Consider the following 7,192-nt stretch of genomic DNA (forward strand, 5'->3'; position numbering starts at 1 on the left):
TCTGGGACCAAAAATAATGGGCAATATTCTCCAGCATTCATGTGTGACATTCCCATTAGTATTAACAGGAGGTATGTGCCCAAAGTCAGGATGTATTCATCAGCAATCTGAATTGGTTATTACTGAGCCTCCCGATGACTGTTCCGGTTTCATCCCCAGCAATGATCCTCCTAGGGAGCAGCCACAGCTCTTTACTCACCCTTGCACAGCACTTGCACAGGAAAATATTTACTCAGTGGCAGGTAGAGCTGGAATCAGAGGAAGCAGGGCAGTCTTGTATCGCCTACCTCTGAGCAACAACCCCTAAAGCCTCACACTGGTGGCCCAGCTCAGACCAGGGCTCACTGGTGCATGCACTGAGCACCCATTACAGGATACAGCATCAGGACTCGAAGGCTGGATGGTAACTGAAACCTGAAGAAGGTAAGAGAAGTGACCACAAAGTCACAGGGCAGATCAGCAACAGAGCTAGTGAAGCCAAGCCTCTGACCTTATAGTCAGATATTCTGTTATATGCTACCACCTTCCTGCATTTACCTTAAAAGGCTGTAATCTCTCTCACTTTCCCATAAAGTGGAATCTATTGACTTCAGAGAATTTTGCTCCAAGCTTGCGTTGGAGAAGGTGGAAAAAGAAATCTGATCTCCACAGTGCAACAGAAATAATCAGTGAAAGAATATAATTTAGTAAACTTACTGATTAATTTTACAACATAAATGCCCAGCCTGCCTGTTTTCCTCCCAATAAAACCTGCTTTCTGCCTATACACATGTGTTTTACCATCGTCTGCTTAATTTTTGAATTACACTTCAAGACAACTCCAATACAGAGCTAAAGCAGGTTCAACAGGCAACCCAACTGTAGCTAGCACAGGCAGAGTATTCATGTGTACACAGCTTTGTTAACAAGAACAAATTGCTTCCTGCTCTGAATTGCACCTAAGAAGAGCCATAAGCTGGTTCAAAACTAAATATACGCCACAGCATATGTGCTTGCTAAGAAGGTCATTAGAACATAGAGCTTGGGGAGAGTGGTGTGGCAGGAGAAAATAAATACAGCAATAAGATGCAGTGGAATCTGTACAAGAGAAAAGAACTGAAAGACACAGGAGGCCAGGGAGCACAGCTGCTTGAAATAATTCTTTAGAAAAGAAATGGTACAGCTGCACGCCTGATCCTAAACCCCCACCTCTGAAAGTATGAACCTTGGCAATGCTATTCCTGTCCTACCCAAGCATAAGGATCTGGCACTATAAAGTACCTTATGGAGAGCCAAAGGTGAGGCTGACCATCCGGCCTAAAGCATTAGATCTTAAGATTTTGGCGGTGTTGCATTTGCAATTTAAAAAGCTGGTTTTAGCAAAGACTTTCTTCACTGCAGTGATACAGACTGCTTCCAGCTCTGAATGCAAGAGCTTAATCCCGGAGTTACTGGCCTATAGACAAAGCATCCAAGAACACTGTCCATACCTTTGACAAGCTGTAATTAGTATAATAGAACAATGTAAATAGACTCTAACTTAAAGATGACTGGCAGTGATACAATAGAGGGGTCAGGGGGAAGCTAATCCAGAAATTCAGCGTGCACCCCCTTAAGCAAGGAATTTGAGTGCAACTAAAAATAGAAGGTGAGACTATCTGACAGCTAAATTGCCAGTGGTAGCTTAGCATGGATTCGGTTACATTGCTCAGCGACCCTCAGTGAATTAAATAGATTGAAATGCTAATGATAGAGTGAATTCCCAGTACAGAGGTAGAATAAAGCAGTCAGATTAGGTTTCAGACAAGGTGAGTTCAATGGCAGCGAAGAGATCAGAGTTTGTTTAGATCAAGGTACAAAGGTAATTTGTCTAGATCAGTGTAGAGAGATGCTTCTTTAAAGCTTAGGGGCTCCCCATGTTAAGTAACATGCTGAAAACAGCATAGACCTGACAAGCTATTTCAGTGACTGTTATTTTATGTGATTTCTATCAACATTGGAACATTTTTCACTAGTCTCAATACACTCTTAATGGCATTGTCATTTATCTCCTAATTAGTTAAATGCTACTCTGATGACAGATGTGTGACGGTTCACCTGTGCTGTCACTCAGACTGTACTTATTTCTTCTTATTGGGTATTCTAACCAGCGTACAGCTTCAGTGAAACCATAACTGTGGCATTTATTCTCTTTGGTGTTTACAGGCTCACTTATACCATGGCATCACAGCTTCAAAAGCATGCAGAGGTTCATCCTCACTGTTCTTCCTAAAGGTATAAGGTCTTAAAGCAATATGGCCACAGAAAGGAGACAGGCCTGACCAAGTGTCTTACCTGCCATTGCACAGACCAAGCCCAGGCCACCTGCTTAACAAAATTTAAACCCTAGGCTAATGATAAAGCAAAGTGATACCCACAAAGCACACGCAAAAAATAATAACTGAGCCTGAAACTCCATCCAAGGATCACCCATTTAAAACAACCCTGGAGGCTCTCCAGAGTGGCTATATTACTATATAAATTCCAAGATCAATTTAGCCTTAAACAACTGATCCATCCCTTCTCATCCAAGGTCACACAGTTAGTCAATGCCATTAAATTAAAAAAAAAAAAAAACTTGAAATAAGATGCACTATCCTAGCAGTAAGGGCAATTAAAGACTTTACTTGACAAGATAGGGGGCTCACCATCACTTGGAGCTTTAAAAATGAGATTAGGCATCTTTCTAAAGGATGCATTTCAATTCACTACCCTTGTAATTCAGGATAGTTATTCTCGTAAGAAAGTGACATTGCAACTTGTCATTCGACTATCAATCAGTGGTGTCATAATACTTCAGTGTCAGTTGTCTGTTTCCATCATAATAAATAAATAAGAATTATGTATTCTAGTGAAGAAAAAGCAATGTAAGGCTATGTAAGGTTGGGGAGAGGTGTAACATGTCATGCCCATGGGAGTTTCTTTTGCTGTAGTGCTTATGAAGCTGAGAGCAGGAAATCTGAACTCTCCGAGACCCATGCTTTTGGTCTAAGCACCAGACCTCACCATCTGGTCATTGGGTTAGTTACTATATAGGAAAAAATACAAGAAAATAAGATTTTTCCAGAGTGATAATTTGATTTAAGTTGTTCTGTTCTAGTGCTGAGATACAAACAGGACCAGTTTTGAGATGGCAGCTGACTCCGCAGTAATCAGTCCCTCAGTCAGACAGGCTGCATTTTGAGCAATCAACTTCTCAGACACCGCATATGGGATGGGACTCACTTCTGCCTTCCTCTTCATGAAGGCTAGTTCTTGGTTTAATCTCATTATTGCTACAGGAAAAATACTACGTGGCCAGTATTTGGGAACTGCGTGAGACAGCTTTGATGACTACTCATGAACCATCATTCAGCATCAAAGGTTAACAAGAGTCTGGGACCAATTCTTCCCTGCTATACCAGTGAAAATCTGAGTAACTACAGTCCCTCAAGCACAGAGAGATTGGCAGCAGAGTCTCACCCCTTGTGGTTCCAGGCCTAAAGGAGATTCAGCAAGTGGAAATAATTCTCAAGAAGCAGAGCCCTGATGTGCTCTCTCCATTCATAGTAACAGTCCACTTTATGCAAAGTGACTCATTACCATGAGTGGAGGGAATGTGATTCAACCAGAAAAGTACATGTAATTTGCATAGATTACTTTCCCACTTGATTTCTATGCTGTGGAGTAACAGGGACTGCCTTCAAGACAAAAAAAAAAAAAAGGATCATCCCATAAGTAATTCTTTGCTTAAGTATTAAGAGATAAGAGATTGAAGAGACATTTGGCAGTCCAGAAAAAAACCAAAACCCATACTGTGAAGAAGGACGCCTGTGTTCCAGTTATTTCTAGTGTTGTGGAAGAGAAATGAAACTAGCGTTTGGAGTATGCTTCAAGCACCACTTGCAAAGTAAGGCATAAATGTTTCTTTGCAGCCCATGGAAGTCAGTGCTGGAAGGAAGAAAGAAAGAGGAGGCGGCCTCAGGGATGAGTTGGTTGGATTTCAAGTTTTGCTTTTCTTCCCTGGTTGGGTGCGGCTTGTATTTTTGTTCAGTGGCGGCACCACCCTCATCAGCCTCTGTGAAGAGACATACCACTGCAGAGCTGGTGGCTCACTTCTGAAAAGAAGGTGGTCTCCTTCAGACTGGCTCCTTGCTCTGGACACTGCAGCATTTCACCAGATGAAACTCAAAGAGAGCTTTCAGCATCCATATATCAGACCATTAACCTAAAATGAGGATGTGATTTCATTTATAACTCTGCACTGAAATGTAGTGGCTGCAGTGGGTAGTTTATCATTTCTTTTGCTGAAGCACTTGCTGGCAGAATCACGATAGAAAGAGGCAACTGGTTCCAGCAAAGTCACAAGGGCAAACCCAGACTGCTTACTTTGTGCATAAATGGTTTAATGTGACAGGGTATGGAGGAAGCAGATCTGTCAGGAAAAATAAACAGGAAAGAAAATATTGCTTCAGAATAACTCATCCCAAGTAAATTGAGCTTTCCGAAGAAGCAGCATGCAAACTATTGGGTTTCAAGAGTTTCATCCTGGCTCCAGGCAATGTATGATGCTTCACTTGACAAACAAGCCAAGCTCAAGAAAAACAACTTTGCTAGATTAAGAGAGCAAGGAGGGATTGGGGAGAACTGAAGTGACACACGGCTCACCAGATACAGGGCTTATTTTACTGTAAGAGAGCAGTCAGGCTTTGGACGAGGCAGATAAGCATACAGACTTGAAACCCACAAAACCTTTCCCCACACTTTGAACCAACTGCAAAGTCGATAACACTATATTTTAAGAAAAGTGCAGAAGCAAAGTTGCACCTCCTTACAGCAGCACAAAGCAGACACACAAATCAGCATCCAGCTACAAACCCTTAGCTTTACTCAGCTTTCTGTCCACAGGCTTACATCTCATGAAGTCTGCTCCCTTTGCCTTACATTTCTTATCCTTCTGACCCAGCAGCCCAGAGGTAGTTACCTACCTAAAATTGTGCTGCTGCTGGAAGAGGAGGTTCACCTCTGCTCTCCTGAAGGATGGGCTATGTCACAGCAGGGGTGAGTGAAATTACACCCTCTACACGGCACTCCCTTAATCTTCCAAGTCATTTTTCTTGAACCACATAGAAGAAACCAGCTGGAAAATAAATAGAAGACAGGTAATAGGAGGGCACTGCAAAAATAAATAGAATTCAGCAATAACAGAGCAAAAATTAAATCCCTGTGAAGTGTCTGAAAATCAGCTTCACATTTTGAACTGGTTCAAAGTAGGGATGCATCACATTCCTAGGAAAACCAGGACTCAGGAGACAATAGCAAATACCAAAGTCTTCTCCCAGCACAGGAGTATTCCCAGTTCCCACAGCCCAGATAGTCCCAGAAATCCCATTATCACCCTTCCTATTCTTACCACATAATTTAAACTCCTTTGCTTTTCCACAGCACTTTGACTGTGCTCCCAGCCACACTGGATGTACTTGCTTGTAGATGAAGCCCTGTGAGTCCACTCTCAGCAAGTAACATCACCCAGGACCTGAACACAGGACTAGGACACAGAAGGAGCCCCAGGTGCTTGAGAACTTCCTTTTAAATGGAAAAGTGATGCCCATTCTGGGAGACCTCGCAGCAGGAGAGACCACACAGGTGACGAGACCATTGCTTCCAGCTGACAAGCCAAAGGGTGTGGGCTCTCCTTAGGAGATGGCAGAGGTTCAACAGCTGTTTGGGGATCTGCTTCATTCTTGCTGCAGGCAAATTTCAGCAGACCCACTTCCAGAGTATGTTTAATAGCATGCACTAAAACATCAAATGATCTGCATCAGACAAAACAAACTGGTGGACATGGGTTATTTTAATGTGAAATAAACTAACCTGCAACTAATTTCTGCTATAGGTGATCTCTGCTGCAACCACCTCTCCAGGATTTTGGGGCCAGCAGATCCATCTGTAGCAATCTCCTCCCATGTCTTGCCCTCCTTCAGCTTGTTCCACCTCCCACTTCTGTGAGATGCCCGATGCTCAGGGTCCACATTGATGTTCTTGCCCTGGAAGTCCTTTTCTGGAAGGGGGGTGAATCAGCTCTGTCCCATCTCTGTTGCAGAAGGGCCCTATGAGGCACTGTCAAACAGGCACATGGCATTTCTTACACTACCAGCTCCTTGGCTTTCCCTAAGGAAAAGGTTTGCTAGCTAATATTTTTTTTTGTCCCTTTCAGAAGAGGGGAGGGAGGAGAGGAAACCAGCAACAAGCCCTTGTAAGCACTGATATGGCCCTAAGGGCTTCTCCACATTAAAGCTGATATAGCAGTGCAACTCCTACAGGCTGCTATTGTGGTTTGTGTTTGCACTCTCTACTCTTTAATTACAACTGTTGCTGACAACTGTTTACAAGACCACTTGCAGCTCTGTCTTGGAAATCAATTCAGATGTCAACAGTTACACCGTGAATGGGCTTAAAGCAAATGGGTAAAGGCCATAAACTTGACACCAGAAAGTGTAAATCTCTAAAAAAGGAAGAGTTGCACTTCTCAAGGCATGTGACAGGGAGGCCCCGTGACCAGAGAATATATTGGGGGACACCAGCCTCTGGTCACCAAAGGGGTGCATGCACAGTGGTGTGTGTGCACCCAGTGGGTCAGTAGCTTTGTTTTCTTCTGCAACGGTGACACGAACACATAACATTAATAATAATCTGCTTCATAAATAAGATTAAGTCCTCCAAAATGTCAAAACTTTGGCTTCTCAGCACTTCCCTGGATGTTTTGCAAGTGGGCGGTGGTTACAAGTGGCAGCAGCTAGAGAGCTCATCTCCAACCAAGACCTCCTTGGGCAGAGCTCCATGAGGAAACAGGAGTCAAAATGTACTAGGTAAGAGTTTACAAATGGGGAACCAAGGAACAGGAAGATTAATAATAATGATACTTAGCATTTCTTTATTGCTTTAAATGGTCCACACCCTTTACAGACGTTGACCCTCACAATACCCTGGGGAGAGGTGAGTGGCTATTATTATCCTGTTTTTCATAGATGGGGGAAAAAGGGCTGAAATGTGGCATTCCCCAGGTGAAATAGTTGAGAACTGGTGAACATAATGCTGTGCTTCAAGTCCAGCTCAAGCCCTCCACATCCCTCATGAAAGAAAATATTGTAGTAATTCTCCTTCTGACCAAACTTGTCTTACTGCTCCTCATATC

The 7,192-nt window shown here is 43.1% G+C and overlaps 1 long non-coding RNA gene across 1 annotated transcript; it reads right to left on the bottom strand.

The window, feature by feature from the left end:
• Positions 1 to 3,527: 3,527 nt before the first annotated feature.
• LOC141931787 (uncharacterized) lies at positions 3,528 to 6,145 on the bottom strand. Its single transcript, XR_012625661.1, has 4 exons — positions 5,872 to 6,145; positions 5,411 to 5,796; positions 4,986 to 5,137; positions 3,528 to 4,432 (listed from the first exon to the last, which is right to left on the bottom strand). It is a non-coding gene; the product is annotated as an uncharacterized LOC141931787 (long non-coding RNA).
• Between the last annotated feature and the right edge of the window lie 1,047 nt (positions 6,146 to 7,192).

Source organism: Strix aluco, chromosome 18 (genome assembly GCF_031877795.1).
Source record: "Strix aluco isolate bStrAlu1 chromosome 18, bStrAlu1.hap1, whole genome shotgun sequence".
NCBI lineage: Eukaryota > Metazoa > Chordata > Aves > Strigiformes > Strigidae > Strix > Strix aluco.